This window comes from Bubalus bubalis, chromosome 12 (genome assembly GCF_019923935.1).
Source record: "Bubalus bubalis isolate 160015118507 breed Murrah chromosome 12, NDDB_SH_1, whole genome shotgun sequence".
NCBI classification, from domain to species: domain Eukaryota; kingdom Metazoa; phylum Chordata; class Mammalia; order Artiodactyla; family Bovidae; genus Bubalus; species Bubalus bubalis.
This window is the reverse complement of record NC_059168.1, coordinates 22,097,913-22,120,739: the sequence shown is the minus strand read 5'-3', so window position 1 is coordinate 22,120,739 and position 22,827 is coordinate 22,097,913. Positions and strand designations below refer to the sequence as shown.

Below are 22,827 nucleotides of genomic sequence, written 5' to 3'. Positions count from 1 at the left end.
CAAGGGAACATTTCATGCAAAAATGGGTACAATAAAGGACAGAAATGGTAAGGATGAAGCAGAAGAGATTAATGAGAGATGGAAAGAAGAACTATACAAAAAAGGTCTTAATGACCTGGATAACCATAATGGTGTGGTCACTCACCTAGAGCCAGACATCTGGAGTGTGAAGTCAAGTGGGCCTTAGGAAGCATTACTACGAAAAGCTAGTGAAGGTGGTGGAATTCCAGCCAAGCTATGTAAAATTCTAAAAGATGATGTCATTAAATAGTTGCATGCAATATCCCAGCAAATTTGGAAAACTCAGCAGTGGCCACAGGACTGGAAAATGTGAGTTTTCATTTCAATTCCCCAAAAGGGCAATGTCAAGGAATGTTTGAACTACTGTACAATTGCACTCATTTTACATACTAGCAAAGTTATGCTCAAAATCCTTCAAGCTAAGCTTCCACAGTACACAAATCAAGAACTTTCAGCTGTAAAGCTGGAATTAGAAAAGGGAGAGGAACCAGAGATTAAATTGCCAATAATCATTCGATCATGGAGAAAGCAAGGGAATTTCAAAAAAACATCCACTTGTGCTTCATTGACTAGGCTAAAGCCTCTGACTGTGTGTATCACAACAAACTGGAAAATTCTGAAAGAGATGGGAATAGCAGACCACCTTACCTGCGTCCTGAAAAACTGATATGCAAGTCAAGAAGCAACATTTAAAACCAGACACGGGATAACTGCTCAAAATTGGGAAAGCAGTATGATAAGGTTGTACATTGTCACCCTGCTTATTTAACTTATATGAAGAGTGCATCATGTGAAATGCCAGGCTGGCTGTATCACAATCTGGAATAAAGATTGCCAGGATAAATATCAATAACCTCAGATATGCAGATGATACAACCCTAATGACAGAAAGAAAAGAGGAACTAAAGAGCCTCTTGATGAGGGTGAAAGAGGAGAGTGAAAAAGCTGGCTTAAAACTCAACAATCAAAAAACTAAGATTGTGGCATCTGGTCCCATCACTTCATGGCAAATACAAAGGGAAAAAGTGGAAGCAGTAACAGATTTCATTTTCTTTGGCTCCAAAATCTCTGAGTAGGGTGACTGAGGCTATGAAACTAAAAGAAACTTGCTTCTTGGCAGGAAAGCTATGACCAACCTAGATAGCATATTAAAAAGTTTTTCCAGTATTCAGGTACGGATGTGAGAGTTGGACCATAAAGAAGGCTGAGTGCCAAAGAATTCATGCTTTTGAACTGTGGTGCTGAATATTACTTTTGAGAGTCCCTTGGACTGCAAGGAGATCAAACCAGTAAATCCTAAAGGAAATCAACCCCTGAATATTCAGTGGAAGGACTGATGCTGAATTTGAAGCTCCAATACTTTGGCTACCTGATGAGAAGAGTGGACTCATTGGAAAAGACTTAATGTTGGGAAAGATTGAAGGCAAAAGAAGAGGGTGGCAGAGGATGAGATGGGCAGATAGCATCACCAACTCAATGGACATGAATTTGAGCAAACTCCAGGAGACAGTGGAGGACAGAAGAGCCTGGCAGGCTGCAGTCCATGGGGTTGCAAAGAGTCAGACATGACTGTGACTGAACAGCAACAAAAGTATTCCAGATGAAATTCTGCTTCCACTGTAAAAGGGGTCATCCACTGATGATAATACTGCCCACAGCAACTGAGACATAATTATTTTAGTGATCACCTGTTAAGATTACCTGCCTAGCACTCCTTTTTTGCTCTTTTTATCATAATGCCCTCCTCACCTTGATATGATGAGTTGAAATTTTTCATCACACTTGGAACTTTTCAGCCAGTTGCTTCAGATAGTTGCTGCCCCTCTTCTCCTAAGATTCCAACTTTAAGTGTTTGACCACTGGGAATTATTCCATAATTATTCCAATAATTCCATTATTCCATAGGTCATGGACACTGTGTTCACATTTACAACAGGACATTAAAATCCTTCTTTGCTGATTTTATCATTTCTATATCTGCTTGTTCTCACTGATTTCTCTCTTGATTATGGGTCACATTTTCCTGTTTCTTCACCTGATGATTTATGACTGGATGCTGGACATAGTGAATGTTACATGGTTAGTGCCTAGATTCTGTTTTCTTTTTTTAAAGAGTGGTACTCTTAGTTTACCTGTGGATCATCAAATCCTTTTGAGGCTTCTTATAAAACTTAGTAAGAATGGGTTTTTAAGTAGGCTCTGGGAATTATTCAGCTTCTAGCTCCCTGGTAATTCATTATTTTCCCAGATGCTCTTTGTGTGGCCTGTGGGGATTCACTGCAATGTGGACAGGTTAGTAATTATCCAAGGAATTGAAGAAATCCCTATGCAGATGTCTATGCACTTTCTCTGGATATTTTCTTTCTCTTTAGTATTCTGTGCCATAAATTATAGCTACCTTAATCCCTCAAACTCTGATCTCTGAGACTACAAAGTTCAATGATTCTACCTGGGTTTTTTCTCCCTGTGCAGAGTCCAGAAATTGCCTACAGGTAGGAAGCTGGGTTAATCATATTGCTCTTCATTTTCTCTTCTCTAGATTCACAGTCCTCCTCTGTCTATTGTTAAATTTGGGGCAACAGTTGTTTTCAGAATTTTTTATGGTGAGAAGGCTAATCGGGTACCAGTTATTTTGTCATGGCAAGAAGATAAAACGTTGATTTTAAAAAGAGATGCAATTTTGGAGATCCTGTTATGGGCCATTGGTTTCACATACATTATCTCTATTCTTTACAATCATTTCTGAAAGGTTGGTAGTTTATTTTCATTTTATGGACAAAAGATCAGAGGTTCTAAGAGGTAATGTCATTTGCCTGAGATTGTATAGCCAATAAATGAGCTCTGATTCCAAAGACAATTTGAAGCAACTGGTATATCATTCCATTTTTATTTCTACAGCTACACTAGCTTTATTATTCTATTTTTCTTCCTTCTAGAATCCTTATCCACTGATATTTTAAGATGATGCCTTCTTAAATGGAGAAAACCCACAATCCTGCAGTTATGTCAAAGGACAAACAAATTTGTCAAGAACAAATTTCCTACTGTTTAAATTTTATTCAATAGTGTTTTAAAACATTACTTTTATTTTAAAACCAATATATATGTTTATATATAACACATATTTATGTGCATGTAATGAATATTATAGAATAGAATGGATAGTCAACTTGAATATTTAAGATAATGTTGAAAACTTTACAGGAATGTTGTTTTCTCCAGGAGGTTGCTTTGGATTGTTTACCCAGAGTCCCAGAAGTATAGCTGCACTTTTTTCTATCAGGGGCATGCATGAAAAATCTTTGACACACACCAGACTGAGGATACATGCAGCACATAAAGGCTGAAGGGAGGATAAGAATGCAGGCAAGAAAGTTTCAAAATGAAAGGCTATCTGTCTTCGATATCACAGAACGGGGTAGAGTGTTGCCTCTCACAATACTTTTTGCTCTCTAGTTTTATTTTATACCACAAAATACCCTGACTGCCTTTATGAAGGAACATTTTATCTCCCTTCTTCTCTTTACTGCAGTGGCTTTCAAATTTACAGTCTCTAAGACTCACTCAGGCAACTTTTTGAACATCTAGACTCCAGTTCCTACTTCTTAAAGATCTGATTCTGTGTTCTCAAGATCTCAGAAATCTGCATGCCCATCAAGCTCCAGGTAATTCCGATGGTCCTTGGAGTACAAAGATAACAATAACTCTAGTGTATTGAGCTAGATGTACAATATGTACATCACAGGTGCTGTCTAGGACTCTTCCCCAAACCTGGAGGGGGATATAAAACCTGCCCATACTTCTTATTGGGCCTCCCTGGTGACTCCTATGGTAAAGAATCTGCCTGCAATGCAGAACAGAATGTGATCCCTGGGTGGGGAAGATCCCCTGTAGAAGGAAATGGCAATCCACTCCAGTATTGTTGCCTAAAGAATCCCATGGACAGAGGAGCCTGGCGGACTACAGTCTATTCTTATCGGTGGGCAATTAACTATAGGAAAATAATACCAACTGTTGAATAGAAATCTATTTGTTATATTTTCAAACTTCATCATTTTAGTTGACCAAGTAAAAATCCATTCATAAATACTACAAAAATTCACCAATGGCTCATGAACTTGGATCTTAGACTATAAAATAAGAACAACACATTCCCTAAATTCAAGCAGCTCATGTGCTAGTAGAAAAGACAGATGTGTGAGCAGTTAAATTACAATGTAAATCTGATAAGCACTATTCTCAAGATAGGAAGTGGGGGAATGGTATATAAAACAACTAACGGCTGGAGAACATTATAAAAGCTGCATTTAGACAGTGACTTTTGAAGGATAAGAATGCATTTCAACCACACAAGGGACAAAGAATGCATACAAAATATCTAATCTGACCCTTCGGTCATGTCCATGGAATAGCCAGAAGTTCAGTGTGGCAGAGAACGGGGTGATGAGATATGGGGAGAAAAGCACATCACTTCAAACTATAACAGGTGGGTTTGTCCAAGAGCTAAAGATGAGGGCATTTGCGGCAAGAAGTGAAGGGGACCACGGATAAAGTGCAAGGGGACTGTTTAAATCCAGTCAAGATGCAGCCCAGGGCATCCTCTATGCCTCTGCAGAGCCAGAGAGTTGTTTAAATGCTCAGAAAATTGTGCCCAGATGTTTTGACATGAGGACCTCATTTCGCAGGAAGTCAATTAGACACATTTGTTGCTTATCCACGGAGTTCTGGTCTCTGCCAGATTATTCGGCACTCCAGGGGAATGTGTTGTTCAACCCTGTCGTGTCTCCCCAGTGTAACTGTCATGTATATGTCTGCAACTAATTGATGCTTGCTTGCTTTTTAATAATTAGTCAGGTGGTGGTAATAAAAACCGAACCAAAGAAAAAGCCTGGGCTGAGTTTCATTTAATGACTGTTTGGGTAATGAAAATTAACAGCAGAAGAATCCAAGCACAACCTGCTTTGACCTCGTGTACTGAAATGGAGGAGGGCTGGCAGGGGGTGGGGTCCACCTGACATTCCCTCAGCCGTGTCTCCTGCCGAGTGTGAGGAGTGGGGTGAGGAAGGGAGGCCGGGTGTGAGCTGAGCCCATTCCAGTTCCCTGGAGAAAGACAGTGAGTAGTCAGTCATCAGGGGAGCAGACAGATCTGTCTTAAAAGGTTCCCTTCTCATCTGCTTCACCCTTTTTGCCCTCCTGACACTTCCCTCAAAATATTTTCGTGTGGCCCCATTTTGCCAAGCTTCCCACTGAAGCTCACAGTCCAAGGCCTGTCCAACCAGGAGCATCTCTGGGTACCACCTTGATCTACCATGTCCAACAGATGTTAATGTCCTCTAGCAAAATGTACGACAGTTCTAACAATAGCCAGGAAACCTCTGGAATAAAAGCTTAGGTCACTTCATCAAACAAAGAAACCCAAACAGTTGAAGTGTGGACAAGAGGCAAAGAGAGTAAAGACTGAGTACTATCAGAGGAAATTCTTTAATATCAGCTACACCCTTGTGGGCTTCCCAGGGGGCACTAGCAGTAAAGAACCCACCTGCCAGTTCAGGAGACATGAGATTTGAGTTCAATCCCTGGGTTGGGAAGATCCCCTGGAGGAGGGCATGGCAACCCACTCCAGTATTCTTGCCTGGAGAATTCCATGGACAGAGAAGCCTGGTGGGCTACAGTCCATAGGGTCACAAAGAGCTGGACACAACTGAAACAATTTAGCACACATAGCACGCACACCCTTGCAAGGAGTTTGGAAATAATTATTCTAGCTTTCTATGTATTCTTCTTGCTGTTTTCTATTTACCACTCAAGCCTAGAGCTCTCAACTTAACACCAGTCTCTCTTATTCTGCTGACCTTAAGGTCTGCACTTAGAAGTCTTATGTCTGTGTTAGTTGTTCAGTCGTGTCCGACTCTTTGCAACGCTATGGACTGTAGCCCACCAGGCTCCTCTCTCCATGGAAATCTCCAGGCAAGAATACTGGAGTGGGTTGCCATTTCTTTCTCCACGGGATCTTCCTGACCCAAGGATCAAACCCAGGTCTCCTGCACTGCAGGCAGTTAGATGCCTTACCATCTGAGCTATCCGGGAAGTCCAAAAGTCTTATAGGCGTCTTCAACTTCACATGTCTAAAAACAGATTCTTTTTCTGCCCCAATGCCTCCATCTCAATAAATGGCAACTTAGAGTTTTCCATTTGCTCTGCTCCAAAGCCATGACATCAATCTTTATTTCTCTCCCTCTTTCACAGCTCACATTTAATCCATTAGCAAATACAGTTGGCATCCGTCCTCCTATTGGAGTCCCGAGTTTGATGATTTCTCATCCCCTCCATCACTGTCTCCTTGGTTCAAGCTACCATCATCTTTTCAAGAACCAGAATCATTCTGTCGGCAGCCCTCTAAGAGTTTCCTGCCTTCAGGCTAAGAGATAACGTTTATTGAGCTTTCATTAAGTGGTAGCACTGTTCTAAGCATTTCAAAAGTGTGAACTCACTTGACCCTCATAACAACTTCATGAAGTCACACTGGGTTTATCTCCAAGTCTCCAAATGAGGAACCTGAGGCACAAGGCGGTAACTGTGCTGTCTAATTTCTCAGACCTGCCTTGGTTAGTCTCTGTCTTAAGACCTGATTGGCTGCCTCCTCCTCTGATGCTGGGCACCAGTGTCCTTGCAGTAAGTTGTTACTAGTAAAGATAACTTTATTTTGCTTGTATCCAAATAACTGTTGTATGCTGGTTTCACCCATCAGAATGTCTTTCCCCATGTTTTATTTTTTACCTTGAGAATGGACATTTGATTAGTGTTCAGAACCAATAGTGGTCTGTGCCTGAGACCTCAGAGGAAAAAATTTCATTTTCATAGAAGATTCCTAAGTATACAATCTCTTAAGCCTAGGGAAAAGGATATTAATCACAAAATTCCTGGTGCCATCATAGATTCATGAGATGGAGCTTTTATTTGGGGGGGGGGCGGCGGGGGGAGGTTGTCGGGAGGAGGATCTACTCGTAGAGGATTTCCTGAAGTCACATGTCATCATTGATCCCTATCTGTGGCAAAAACTCTGATGTTTAGCCTTAAGCCTCAAGGAAATATTCAGTCCCTCTACTGCTCTGATACTCAGATTTTTCTGAAAACTTATCTGCTGGTAAAGTTCCATGATGTTTTTAAAGAGGATTTAGAATGTAAGGTTAAGATATTTGGGAAACTAATGAAAATATAAAGAAAAATAATCCTATCATCCCTCACTATTTTTTCCTATTTTTCTTTTTCCAGTCTCCTTCCCTCCCTACACCCCAAACCCTGTCATTTCCAAGAAGCTAAAAGAAGTTCTATATATCATACTCAGGAGACTTTTCTGGTTGCTATTCTTTAAAATGCTCCAAAGGTAATGGGGAGATGTACATTAAGTAGAGATGTTGATTTGTTAAATGTGGCCAATAATTTCCTCCCATAAGAAAAATATTAAAATTGCCTTTAGAGCCAATTTCTCTAGAGCTGTTTTTACATAGTTTAACAAAAGGACAAATTTGCCAACTGCCAATGAAACCAACAGTAAAAATGAAACCCTCGGGAAATGATTTAATCTAAACCACATTCAAAATGGATAGACTTATCAAATACACGTTTCAAAACCAGCTTCCCAACCACATATGAAGGAATGGAAGGTGCTTTATGTTAGGAATCACTGGACAAATGCAAGGTTCTTCCAGATCTGATTATGTCCAAGGTCAGAATAGTCAGTGCTAGCAGAGTATGTACAAGCAATCAGTCCTGGTTACTAACAGGAAACAGACATCACGCTAACCACTATATCCATCTCAGCTTATCTCACAGTCTATAAACTGGCAAAATGAGAATTCAGAAATCAAACATAGAGAAGGAGAAACAACAAGAGGCATACATAGTCCTTATGAAATACTTAACTGGGTGGAGGGTGTCAATTATTCATACTGATGAATATATGCTACATTCATCTTTTCATTCAAGATTCTGTTATATGTGCTGGGGAAACCACAATAAATGAGTCTCCACTTTGATGCTAGTGTGGAATACAGGTACTACAGATGTTTCTAAAAGTGTGAAAAGTACTATGAAAAGCACAGCAGAGGGAGTTTCAGAAGCACATAATGGGTAAAATTATCTGGAGTTCAGATTAGGCTGGTGTGAAGAAGGGACAACTAGTACTGAACACGAAGAATGCACAGGAATTAAAGTAGAAGAGCATTGTAGGAAAGCACATGTTTACACTTCTGGAGAGAGAGAAAATAAAAGATGCCCTGTGGGCAGTCAAGAGACTACATGGAAGCAGGTTGCACGGGGTTGGAGAGGTAAGCAGAGCCAAAAGTTTGCGTAAACAAGGTTTGGATTTAATTTTAGCAGCAAGCATATGCTGTTGAAGGCATTTAAGCTATAACAACAGGAGGAGTCATATAATTAGACTTACAGTTTTCAAAGAATATTCTGTATGTAGACTAGAGGCTGGATTTGAGAAAGGTAAGAAGGAATAACTTCATTCACTAAATATATATTGTACAAACTACTGATTTGCTTTGGCACTAAAGATATGGCAGCAAATGAAAAAAAAAAAAAGATAAATAGTAGGAACATCAAAAAGGAGATTAACATGATAGTCCAATTGGGAAAAAGGGTGCATGGACTAGGATGCTGACCATAAGATCTGACCATAAGATCATGTGAGACCTTTCACATGATTTAGTGATAATGCAGTACTAGAAGTGAGCAGTGAGAAAGAGGACTAATGGAGCTACTCATAAATATACAATATAAAAAATAAACTTGAGGGGCAAGCAAGTTCATGGAGTGTATCAATAAATTCAGTCTTGAACATCTTTCCAAAAGATTTTAAGGGATATTGAAACATCCAAGTGGGAAAATCAAATAAGCTTTATACAAATAGGTGGGGCTTGGCTAGGATCAAAGATGGATCTAGGTAGTCAATGAAATCATGGAAGTCAATAAGATGAGCTGGGAAGAGTGTATCAAGTGAAAAATAAAGCACTGTGAAATTCCAACATTTACAGGTTACTTAGAAAAAGAGTTAATAAAAGAATCTGAAAAGGAATAACCAGAGAAACCATGAAAAGTGGAGCTTTGAGAAGGAAGAGTGGTGGTCACTGTGACAAATGTTTCTATGATGTCAAATAAGGACTAAAAATTGTCCATTGTCTTTAACAATATGAAAGTCATTGGCAACCTTGATGAAAGCAGTTATAAAGTAGTGGAGAAGGTAAAACCATATTATAATGGGTAGAAGGGTGACTGTGAGATTGGAAAATAGAAATAGTAAGAACAACTCCTTTATGAAGCATCTGGAAAGGGACAAGAGGGAAAGCAGGCAATCAAGATGTGATTTGATCCAGGTGGAAAAGACTGGGGACTCTTTTCCCAGAAAGGAATGCCCGGTGAGAACTGCGGCATGAAGGATGCCCAGTGACGGGTGTGCTCAGACACCCTGCCAAAGCTCATCACACCCCAAAAGATTTGGGAAATTGTACTAGTTTCTCACTCTCATCTCTACCACTTACTTTTTGCTTTTTAAAATTGATAGAAATCTGAGAATGTTTAAAAGCTGATTGGAATGAGTCAGTAGATATGGAGAAATTAAAGCTCCTGGAATTAGGAAGGATTTAACAAAAAGGTAAGTTCCCAGAAAAAGGAAGAAACTGTAGAATTTAAAACAGAGTGTAGGAATCAGACTTTTACAATAGGAGCTTAAATTACACAAGTGGATAAGCAGGAAAAGATGATTGAAATAGCTGGATTTGTGAATTTGGTAGCACTAAATTGAGTGAGTTCTTGTCTGATCATGTCTAATTTCTTTGTAAAAGAGGAGCCAGATCTATCACCTTAACTGAAGGAGGATACCCTGATTTGGAATTTTGAGGACAGGGGGACAGTTTGAAATGGGAAAGTAAACTAAGAGACTGCTGGGTCACATCATGTACTCAGATGGAGATGATCACCACGAAGTTAAGACAATGTCAAGAAACACCCAATAAATCAGACACAGGCACATGAGAAAGAGGGTGGTTAGATTCGTCCAGGGTTTAGGGTTTCCCCAGGTGAGTGTAATTACACTGGGAAGTTGGGTTATTAGAAGAGAGAAGTTTGAAATGATAGAATACTGCATACAGGCTAGTTAAAAGTGAGAGAAAAGCAAGAGGCAGAGGAATCAACGAATTTGAAGTCCCAGTGTGTGTTATAAGAGGGGGTCATGAGGACAATTTAATCAGAGAGCTCCAAGCAATGAGAATAAATTATGGTTTTGGAACAGTTTTGACTGATGTCAGGCTCTAGACTGTGGCCAGCTGAGGATAAAACTGAATGAAGGAAGAAGTCCTCAGAGAGAAAGAAACTGAGAGCCCAAGATATGGGATGGATTGTTTATAGAGCATGAAAATCCCCCTGGATGATGACTGGACTGTGAAAGCAGAGGCAAAGCACCCTTGGGATTGAACATTCCATGAGGAGGACTCACTGGGTGGTCAGCAGATAACAGCAAGAAGGAAACATGAGAGGGTGATGGAACAAAACTCACGAGTCTCCAAGAAGCAAGATCATCATCATAGACTTGGGGAACGAAAATCACACCAGCGATCAGTGGCAGGATGTGGCAGAATGAGCCCCAGGGGAGGGAGAATCCTCAGGTGGGACCCAGGTTTCTGCCACAACCAGGAGGTGCAAGGAGAAGAAAATAAACAGCACAAAGTTACAGGGAAGTTTGTTCATCAGTTACCAGGAATTCTGAGAGCCAGATGGAAGGGAACAAGGAGAGAAGCTAGAGCGGAGAGTGACACTGGAGGGGGCGGGGAGGGGCAGGAAGCCCCAAAAATGCTACAGAAAAGGGAGACAATAAACACAGGGACAAAGAGAGACAAGCAGGACAGAGGAAGAGTAATGATGCGATGTCCTTGAAATCCTATCTTTAAGTACCTGTTTAGTGTTTACTTAAAGAGATTGGGGGGAATCTGATTTCATAGTGATAAAAAGTATCTGGATTTTCCTTCGGCTTTTTAAAATTGAAGTATAGTTATTTTACAATGTTGTATTAGTATCAGGTGTACAGCAAAGTGATTCAGTTATACATACACACATTTTTTTTCAGCTCCTTTTCCATTTAGGTTACTACAACATATTGAGCATAGTTCCCTGTGCTATACAGTAGGTCCTTGTTTACGATTTTATATATCATAGTGCATATATGCTTATAAATTAGGAGTTTGGAATTAAAAAGTATCTGTATTTTTAAGTTCAAAATATGGATAGTATTACTTGCATTAAGCACGTGGAAGGACAATTTCTGAGATAGTAAGTGTCTCTGTTTTCTCCTCCTCCTCGCTGACTGAGCAGGCAGCAGACACCAGAGGAGGGACCTCTGTCCGCCTGACCTCACCATCCTGACTGAGGGACTCCTGCTAGAACTCCTGCCCTCTGGCTTCTTTACTCTCCCCCTGCCAAGGGACAGTGACATGGCTAATTGGTGAACTCAGCATGTGCTTGGCTCAGTGGCTTCCAAGTCTCCTCCCCTTGCTTCTTCCTGCCCTCAGGATGTACACTTCATCTGTTCTCTGCCAAGGGGAGTGCTCCTGGGAGAACGAGTTAGCAGAGGTCTGCTAGGGGCTGAATACATAAGATTTGCTTACCCAGGGGTGAAGCATTAGGAAGCTCACAGTGCACACAAAGAAAAGGCCCTTTTATCAAGTCACCTTCCATAGTAGCAAAGCTAACATTTTAAATCTCCATCCTTCTGCTTCCTGTGTCTCATTTCTCAGCTGGCTCCAAACTCAGGGTGAAATCAACAGTGTCTTATTGCTGCTATTAATAACAAACTACCAGAAACTTGGTGACTTAAAACACTATCAGTTTGTCATTTGATGGTTCTGTAGTTCCTAGGGTTCAGGGATGAGGGCATGGACATCCTAAGGGACCGCAGATTTTAGGCTGCCTGATACCCCACTTGCAGGTTAAGTGCTTCTGCCTTGAAAGAGAAGGAAGGGCAGGAAGCAGTGTTACCTGTACAAGCCTTCCCAGACTTATTTCTAAAAGCCTACAGCCACTGTTCAGATTTTGCTAGGTGATCTGGAAATTTAAAGAGAAATTGAAGGGAAACAGAAGACAGAGGATTCCCTCCAGGCTTACAGGAGGGGTTGCGGAGTTTGGAAGGTGAAGAGAAAGGTCATGGAGCTAGCTGGGAATCTTCCACCCACCTGTGAATATGGAGAAAGCAATGACCAGGTGTGTCCCTGGAGGAGCCAGCACCTCAGCACCACAGTTCCAAGACCTAGCAAAGATCTCCCTTCCCCATGGTGATGTATGGGGCCAGAGAACCATCTGACTCCATGGAGTCACCATGCCTTATATAGTGAGATCAAGGGCCCTTCTCTGATTTTCTGCATCATCTTTAAAGAGACTTGCTCAAGATAAGCACAACTTTTATTCTCCTCCTTTCATCTCAGGAAAGTTTCCAATTTTGTCCACGGTTTTTTCTCCCCCTCCCCTTCCTCTTCCTCCTCCTTCGATTTTCCTTTGTGACTTTCTAAACCAGACAATTTCTTGGGGAGCATACTACCTTATTTGAATTTTAAGTAATGAATCATTCATATTCAGTACCTGGGGCAATGCCACCTATTGTTCAGTTTTCCTAGCCAAATGAGACACAAGTTGCCAACAGGCTGATGCTAAGGTAGATGGATTTATGTAGATACACAAAGGAGATTGGTAGAAATTTAAAAATATGTGTTTTTAATATTTTCACTAAAGACATTGTTATATGGGCACCCTAGCTAAAGTGGGTAAGTTTATATTTCCTATAAGGAAATCAAGTTAACTAACCCCATATTTCCAACACTTCTAAGAATTCTGACATGCTCCTTCTGACACATGGAAAGTGCAGAAGTCCAGAAGGGACTGTCTTCTGGAGGATGCCGGAGATAAGCAGTGACATGAAGCAAGATGGCTGGCAGAGGGGGAGCCAGACCTCCCAGAATCCACCTGGGACTCACTGCAGAGGACTGGGGGCTTTGAAATGAAGGAAGGGATTCCTTTGCCTCTTGGTTCAATAAAGCCCCAGGGGGGCTTCCCTGGTAGCTCAAAGGGTAAAGAATCTGCCTGCAGTGCAGGAGACCAGGGTTCAGGTCTCCAGGTTGGGAAGATCCCCTGGAGGAGGAAATGGCAACCCACTCCAGTATTATTGCCTGGAGCATTCCATGGACAGAGGAGGAAATGTTCATGGGGTTGCAACGAGTTGGGCACTTTCACACTTTCAAAAAGGAAACATCAGGTAGTTGATCCAAAGGCATAAGCAGAAACCTTGATACCCTGCATGTAGGGCAGGTAAGATTCCTCTCTGCTTTCCCTGACTGCAGTTCAGGCTCAGCCCCGGGTTTGGGTCAGTGCTGAAGGTAGGATCTCTCTGCTGGACTGCTGGCTGCAAGGCTCTGAGTGCACTGTTCAGATTTTTCCCTTCAAGTACTATTTGCTAGACTTCTGCTCCTGAAGATAATTCTGTCATTATTCTTAGCTGATTCAGCAGTCATTTAAAGATACTTGTGTACTTACTTGTGGCTGCCTAGCATCCTATTTCTATCCCTTCTGATCAGCGGTCCATCTTTCCTTGGGGAGAATCAACCCACTCCGGGGAGCCTTGTGGAAGGGTGATTTCTACCACCACCTTCCCCAGCAGGCTCCTCCTTTGGAAGCTCATGGGATCTTAACCAGTCCATCGGATGCTTGCTCCTGGGACTCAGAATTTTGAGGAACTAAAACCAATGCTGGAGGAAACCGAAAGGTCAAATTGATTAGAAGTTGTAGAAGAGCAGCGGCATTTGGACCCAAGTGGCTTTACAGAGTGTCCCCAGCTGAATCTGGCTGCTCTGCCTCCGGGATGCCCTTGGTTTCCCATCCGATTGCCAGTCTTGGATCTTGAGTCTCTTTTCACTGCGGGGACTCCCTCCCAGTATCCTGCTGGCCAGTGTCCTTGTTAAGAGAGCTTGCTTGCAGTCAGGAGCCTGACTATTGTATTTTTATAGAGTTTTGATTCTATAAGTCAAGATAGTCAAGAGACAATATTTAATAATCCCTCTTATGCCATTTGGGCTTTCCCAGTGGCTCAGTGGTAAAGAACCTGCCTGCTAACACAAGAGACATAAGAGACATGGATTTATTTCCTGGGTCGGGAAGGTCCTCCTCCAGGGGGGATCTTGGCAACCCACTCCAGTATTCTTGCCTGAAGAATCCCCATGGACAGAGGAGCCTGGAGGGCTATGGTCTATGGCATCGCAAAGAGTTGGACATAACTGAAATGAATGACTGAGCATGCATGCACACACGCACTTATGACAGTAAAAAGTTGAGTTGGGATGTGGATGGGGACAGAAGGAAATGAAACAAGTACAGACCACTTAGAACTTGTTCTTCACACTATTTATGTCAAGAGTACAATTGACTTCAAGCACAGATGGGAACAAATGGCTATATTAGGGAGGAATGATAAGACAGGAAAACCAGGCTGCCTCCTAGCATTCTTCTGTGTTGATGACATCATTATTTATGAGGAAATACTAAGAATTCCTAGAACTCCAAACACAGAAATCTCTAGACTAAATCACAAAATTATATTCCAATACAAAATATATTATTTCTATAATACTGTGTTAGTTGCTCAGTCATGTCTGACTCTGAGACCCTAAGGACTGTATCTTGCCAGGCTCCTCTGTCCACGAAATTCTCCAAGCAAGAATATTGGAGTGGGTTGTCCCCTTCTCCAGGGCATCTTCCCAACACAGAGATTGAACCCTGTCTCCAGAATTGCAGGCAGATTCTTCACCATCTGAGCCACCAGGAAAGCCCAAAATATTGGAGTGGGTTGCCATGCCCTCCTCCAGGTATCTTCCCAACCCAGGGATCAAACCTGAGTCTCATATCTTCTGCATTGGCAGGTGGGTTCTATGCCACTAGCACCACCTGGGAAGCCACACTACTAATTACTTGGAAAGCTCAGATACTCATACATAATCAACTGTTTAGTATCAGAATTCTGAGGAATTAACAGTGGTACAGAATACTTTAAAAGTGCAATGGAAAGGAAAAAAAAGTCTGAAAGAGACACCTAAAGGAACTGATATTAAGGCCTTACTAGGCCCTACACATGGCACCCCACTCCAGTACTTTTGCCTAGAAAATTCCATGGACGGAGGAGCCTGGTAGGCTGCAGTTCATGGGCTTGCTAGAGTTGGACACGACTGAATGACTTCACTTTCACTTTTCACTTTCATGCATTGGAGAAGGAAATGGCAACCCACTCCAGTGTTCTTCCTGGAGAATCCCAGGGACGGGGAAGCCTGGTGGGCTGCCGTCTATGGGGTTGCACAGAGTCAGACACGACTGAAGCGACTTAGCAGCAGCAGCAGCAGGCCCTACACAGTGAGTCCAATCGATCTGTCTTCTCTTCTTTCACACTAGTAAGTAGGGCTGTCAGAGAAGGCAATGGCACCCCACTCCAGTACTCTTGCCTGGAAAATCCTGTGGACGGAGGAGCCTGGTAGGCTGCCCTCCATGGGGTCTCGAAGAGTCAGACACAGCTGAACGTCTTCACTTTCACTTTTCACCTTCATGCATTGGAGAAGGAAATGGCAACCCACTCCAGTGTTCTTGCCTGGAGAATCCCAGGGACGGGGGAGCCTGGTGGGCTGCCGTCCGCGGGGTCGCACTTAGTCAGACACGACTGAAGTGACTTAGCAGCAGCAAGTAGGGCTGTGTTTACTCATAAAAGGTTAAATTTAATTAATACCTTTTACTTAAAGAAAAGTACTCTTAAAGCTTGGGAAAATGCAACTTAAAGTGACAGGTATGATATCAGCCAACAAAAGGTCCACAGAGAAGAAGTCAGGAGACAGGTTCAGTTGAAATATTCTAGAGAAGACACACTTCCTGGAAGTGATAATAAAAGAGCCATTTGCTAAGTTAAATAACATGGTGATTATAGGTTTTTAATTAAGCCACCCCAACCAACCACATAAATTAAAAGTGAAATGTCATATCCATCAAAGTAATGACATTGGTTTATTAGTTCCAAAAGTACGATGTGAAAAACTAAACAGTTCTTTACTAAGGGCAGAAAAGTGAAATGAACATGTAAATGACTGCCAATGCTAAGGTATTTTCATAAATTAAATAGTAATACAGGGCTGCTCAGTTATCCCATTCAAAGCCCCATTCCTACACAATTCTCGGAACTTAGAGCTCACATCACTTAGTTATGTAACATTTGCTTATATTTTTGGTTTTAAGAAGAAAATTCTTGCCTAGTGTCAAATGTGAATGAAGTTATATGAGTGGTACATCAAGTGTCTATTATAAAAGAATTCTAAAACACAGGAAGATCCTAAAAAGTAAGGCCTAAGGAATCTAAGTTTATGACATTGGAACAGTTTAGCATGAGTAGTAATTCAAGCAAGTTTCTTTCATTTTGAGTTTTTCCAGTATGCACACTTCAAAATGGGTGGGGGTCATGAAATATAAGTGTATATATCTTGAGGCCTGTCAAAAGACTTAATTTTATCCTCTCTCCTGCACTTGCTTACCCATATCTGTGTGCATTAGAATTGACTTATATGTTGAATTAGAAACATTAATCTATGTAAACAGTTATCTATCAACAACAGATATGTCTAGAAACATAAAATGGAACAGAGAGGCAGTGTCTGCTGTCAAAGGAAAATGCACTGCTTTGTCCAAGCCCTCCAGTCCATCCTGCTGCTTTTTATGTCAGAAGGGAATAGCCATGTCACTGAGAATAGCCTCATGCTTAGAGGCCCTAGGGGTGCAGCTAAGATCACCAAAATGTCCCATTCCCTCCTCCCCAATCCCATGCCCACTATCACTATCACTTTGCGTCTGGGTCTTGCTGCCAAATGAGCAGAAAACCTTCAGAAAGAGAAATTGGCCTCTGGCAGCAGAATGCCTGGTGCCCCAAGTTGGAGGTAGATGGTAGTGGTGTTCAGCGGTGGAGCTGCATGCACTCTACCCTTTGGCCACATCCCTGCATCCCCAGCAGAGCTGCTGCTTGTTGGCCCCAGCAGGTGGAAACGGCTGAGCCCACAGACTTGGCTAGTGGCAAGGTAGGTCCTTGATGTTAAGTCAAAGGAAAGGCAGGAGAGGCAGCTTGTTGAGTGAAGAGTTAGGAAAGATTACAGACTGGCAGCCGCCGAAACCAAAATCCCAACCTCTTTAATATGTCTCAATAGGAAGGGAAATTGCCAAGGTCTTGATAAGCAACTGTGTCTTAATTCCCCTAGAAATGCTCTGTATGGAGATTTATAGCAATGTATTAATAACAGTCACCAATACTATCACTTGTTAGCCACACTCATCTCAACATGGATTTAAATACAGACCCTTATGTAACTGTATCATATCCCTTACTGGAGTAGAAATTACGTGGAGATATTTTTTTAATGTAATCTCTTTTATAATGACAAACGCTCTCCAGCTGCATCTGGGGTTCAGACCTTAAGATGGCATGCTTATTCACTTTTATAATAATGTTCTTTTGAGTAGAAATCTCCTGGTGAGGTTGAATCAAATATTTTCTTGATTTGTTTCAAATCATGCTAATTTAGATTGCTTAAGGAAAAGAAATGCTTTTATTTCTAAGTATCTTCCTTTGCTTCAAAATGAATTAAGGCAGCAAGGTAAAATAAATTAGAGCCAAATACTGGAAAGACATCAAACAAAACAAGAAGTAAAACGAAAAATGAATACAAAAGGGTGTAACACAGAGCCAGGAGTGAGACGGATTCGATTGCGTTCTCCTTAAATAGCCTGTGCCATTTAGCACAGCTGCATGCCCTTCCATCTACTCATTCTAATAATTAATTATTTAGTGTCTATGTACCAGACACTCTCCATGGAATGCTCCACCTTTAGCTTTCAGAGCAATGTCCTCTTCTGATAGAACTTCTCTCTGTTGTCTTAATTGGCCCCTAATCCTTTTGCCATTTCTCAAAGGCCACAGGATGTTTTCACCTTAACATCCTGGGGATTCCACAAACTTACAAAACTGCCCTATGTTGACCAGCCTGAAATCCCACAACTCTAGGAGACAATGAGTCTCCTTCACTTTACTAAGGTCCCAGCCAAACTGCCAGTCACCTAGGCATTAAACTACAAAAGCATTTGTTTCATCCCTCACCTCCCCATCACCCTGACAACAAGCACAAAGGGCGATGGATAGAATCAAGGATGCACTGCTGTGTGCGCTCACATGAAAGAGGCAAGCCAGGCCTCTGTTTACAGAAAGGTGAGTTGGAGGAAAAACAAATCAGATTTAGGGAGGAGAAAGGAGGCTATTGTGGGAATAATAAAGAGACATAATCATGTCTGCAAAAGATTAAAATATTTATAAAACAGTGCTACCCGCGAATTCATAGCAACAAATGTGAGAAGCTAGGTTTGTACATTTGATTACTTCCTGCAGTAAATAAACATATATTGACTCAAGGAATAACTTTCCCAATGCTATTACTTTAGATGAATAATTGATTTTGACTATACACAAAGAGCACAGCATTGAAATTGCTTGGGAGTACTTATATGCTTATATTAATAATTTTGTTTTGGCTTTTAAATATCTTCAGGCACCATGCTGCTGCTGCTGCTGCTGCTGCTGAGTCGCTTCAGTCGTGTCTGACTCTGTGCGACCCCATAGACGGCAGCCCACCAGGCTCCCCCATCCCTGGGATTCTCCAGGCAAGAACACTGCAGTGGGTTGACATTTCCTTCTCCAATGCATGAAAGTGAAAAGTGAAAGTGAAGTCGCTCAGTCATGTCCGACTCTTCGTGACCCCATGGACTGCAGCCTACCAGGCTCCTCTGTCCATGGGATTTTCCAGGCAAGAGTACTGGAGTGGGGTGCCATTGCCTTCTCCGTCAGGCACCATACTTGTTATCAAAAAACTATTGCTTTTTAAAGATTTCTTTTGTGCCAGACAGTATTCTAAGTTCTTCATATTGGTTGTCACCCTGTACAGTAAAGTATTATTATAAATATGAAGAAACTGAGGTTTAATAAGATTGAGTATTTTCTTTAAGGTCAAACAGTTAGAATGTGGTAGGGCATGGAATGGAACCTAGCAAGTCTGATATCAGATTTGGTCACATTGACTAGATCACTGCTTAACCATTAATTTAGGATATGTGATCGGAGAAGACAATGGCACCCCACTTCAGTACTCTTGCCTGGAAAATCCCATGGATGGAGGCGCCTGGTAGGCTGCAGTCCATGGGATCGTGAAGAGTCAGACACAACTGAGTGACTTCACTTTCAATTTTCCCTTTCATGCATTGGAGAAGGAAATGGCAACCCACTCCAGTGTTCTTGCCTGGAGAATCCCAGGGATGGGGGAGCCTGGTGGGCTGCCGTCTATGGGGTCGCACAGAGTCGGACATAACTGAAGCGACTTAGCAGCAGCAACAGCAGCAGGATATGTGATAGTTACAAAACAACCTCCAAATTTTAGTGGCCTAACATAACAATAGTTTCTTTCCCAAATAGACCTCAAAGTCTCAGTCAAGCCTTCTCCAGGGCAATTGCTCTAGGAGGTGACCCCATGGTCCTGGTTGCTCCCATTTTTCAGCTCTGCCATCTGACCACATTGTTGCTGCAGCTGCCATGACAGAGAGAGAGCTGGAGAGCTGCATGCCAGCACGGACATCATTCAACCTGGAAGTGACATCTGTCATTTTTGCTCACGGTTCATGGTTCAGAGTCATCACACAGTCACATCCTTACTACATGGGAAGCTAGAGAACATCATCCAGAGTTCCTAAGAGGAGAAGAATGAAATGGGCTTTGGTGTCGCAACCTTAAGGCTCTCAACCACTCAGCTTGGGAATTCTTGAAGAGGCTGTTTTATATGCAATATATAACTTTATTCAATAGAATACCTTTAGGAAGAGCACTGTCTGTATCTAGAAGATCTATTTCCTCAAGGGAATTTTAGAGAATGTATGGCTATAAAATGCTGCAGTCCGTGGGGTCACAAAAGATCCTTCTTAGTGATTGAACAACAACCAGGCTCCAAGAGCATGATGGAGTTCCACAGGGTCATTAGCAGCTTTTAATGAAACGAAAAGCAGGGAAATTTGTTTTTCTTCTTAGAAGGATGATCAAAAACAGAGAATATAGTTAACAAGTAATCAGAGTAAGCTCCAGCCTAAAGAACCAGTGGAGCCCATTCTTGCTGTAAGAGAAATCTTTTCTTGTTCTGCTCTCAATCTCTTTGAGAGATACAGGAAAAGAAAAGATAGCATGAAGCTAAAGGGTAATGTGATCTCTCCCTGGGACCCCAGTCTTTAGTAAAATTGACCAGAGGACATATTCAGAATAAGTCAATTTTTTGTGTGTGGAAAATGGTAAAGGAGCAAAAGGGCATATTTGGGTTGATGTAACCCACTCCAGTGTTCTTGCCTTGAGAATCCCAGGGATGGGGGAGCTGGGTGGGCTGCCGTCTATGGGGTCGCAGAGTTGGACACGACTGAAGCAACTTAGCAGCAGCAGCAACCAGCAACAAAGGTCTGTCTAGGACCCGAGCATTCTGCACACCAGGGAAATGTACTTCCTGAGGGAGTGGGTGGAGAGCATGGTGGGTAAAATACCACCTGCTGCTCATAAAATTAAATCAGAAGAAAATACCAAGAAAGAAAAAACAGATAGTAAGAAGGCAGAGGAAAACATAAAGACAGACGAACCATCAAGTGAGGAAAGTGATCTAGAAATTGACAATGAAGGTGTGATTGAACCAGACACTGATGCACCTCAAGAAATGGGAGATGAAAATGTAGAGATAACTGAGGAGATGATGGATCAGGCAAATGCTTAAAAAAAGTGGCTGCCATCGATGCCCCGAATGATGGTGAACTACAGAAAGCCATTGACTTGTTCACTTGCCATTAAGCTAAATCCTCGTTTGGCTATTCTGTATGCCAAGAGAGCCAATGTCTTCATCAAATTACATAAGCCAAATGCTGCCATCTGAGATTGTGACAGTGAGCTATTGAAATAAATCCTGATTCAGCTCAGCCACACAAGCGGTGAGGGAAAGCATACAGACTTCTGGGCCAAGGGGAAGAAGTTGCCCATGACCTTGGTCTTGCCTGGAAGCTGGATTATGATGAAGATCTAGTGCAATGCTGAAGGAAGTTCAACCAAAGGCCCAGAAAATTGCTGAACATCAGAGAAAGTATGAGCAAAAACGTGAAGAGCATGAGATCAAAGAAAGAATAGAAAGGGTTAAGAAGGCTCGGGAAGAACATGAGAGAGTCCAGAGGGAGGAAGAAGCCAGAAGACAATCAGGATCTCAGTATGGCTCTTTTCCAGGTGGCTTTCCTGGGGAAATGCCTGGAATGGGAGGGGGAATACCTGGAATGGCAGGAATGCCTGGGCTCAATGAAATTCTTAGTGATCCAGAGGTCCTTGAGAATCCCAGGGATGGGGGAGCTGGGTGGGCTGCAGGATCCAGAAGTTATGGTGGCCTTCCAGGATGTGGCCCAGAACCCAGCAAATATGTCAAAATATCAGAGCAACCCAAAGGTTATGAATCTCATCAGTAAATTGTTGGCCAAATTTGGAGGTTAAGCATAATGCCCTTCTGTCATAAAGCCTTGTTAGAGGAAAAGCAACTTAGATCACCTAATGGATGTTGTAATAATACAAACCAGGGTACCTCTGACCTTCTCATGAAGAAAGCTGGGGTACTTAAAAGATAATCCCTACCCCTTTGCCCCAAATGCAGCTGAAAACATTTTACAGCGGTTTGTCATTAGGGTATTCATTCAGATAAGGTTTTCCTACTAGAAATTAAAAACTGTAAGCAATTTTTAAACCTTAAAAAAAAAAAAGTTATGGTTTTTCCAGTAGTCATGTATGGGTATAAGAGTTGGACTATACAGAAAGCTAAGTGCCGAAGAATTGATGCTTTTGAACTGTGGTGCTGGAGAAGACTCTTGAGAGTCCCTTGGACTGCAAGGAGATCCAACCAGCCCATCCTCAAGGAAATCAGTCCTAAATATGATGCTGAAGCTGAAACTCCAATACTTTGGCCATGTGATGCGAAGAACCAACTCATTGGAAAAGACCCTGATGCTGGGAAAGATTGAAGGCAGGAGAAGGGGACAACAGAGGACAAGATTGTTGGATGGCATCACCAACTCGATGGACATGAGTTTGAGTAAACTCCGGGAGTTGGTGATGGACAGGGAGGCCTGGCGTGATGCAGTTCATGGGGTCACAAAGAGTCGGACATGACTGAGCAACTGAACTGAACCAGCATCAGAAACAGTAGATTCAACTCAGGAACCAGAAGTCAAGGAGGCCACAGGAGAGTGATCTCCTAGGAAATCAATAGAAATCTGGAATTTAAATATTTGATTTCTTTCTTTCTTAATCAAACTAAAGCTAACTGTGAGCCCACATCCATAATACTGATGGGATAATTCATATCAGTCATTTCTGCCCACTCCCCCCACCTTATGGTTTTGGAAAAGTCCCAGAACACTATGCAAACCAAACAGCAGGGAGCTCCCTTAGGTTATCTGTAATCATTGTCGATCTGCATTGGTCAGCAACTCTGTCCCCAGATGTCACTACCCCAGCTTGCTTGTGGCCCTCCAAAGGACAAATCTGTTTTTTCTGTGCCTTAGCATCCCTGAGCCTAAGGTCCTGAATTTCTAGGGTACCAAAGAGTTGCTTTTCTAGCAACCCTTCAATCTTGGGTTGAATCTCTTTCT

The 22,827-nt window shown here is 42.0% G+C and overlaps 1 pseudogene; it reads left to right on the top strand.

Moving 5' to 3' along the window:
• Positions 1-16,952: 16,952 nt before the first annotated feature.
• On the top strand, positions 16,953-21,836 carry LOC102398648 (annotated as a pseudogene).
• The last annotated feature ends 991 nt before the right edge of the window (positions 21,837-22,827 follow it).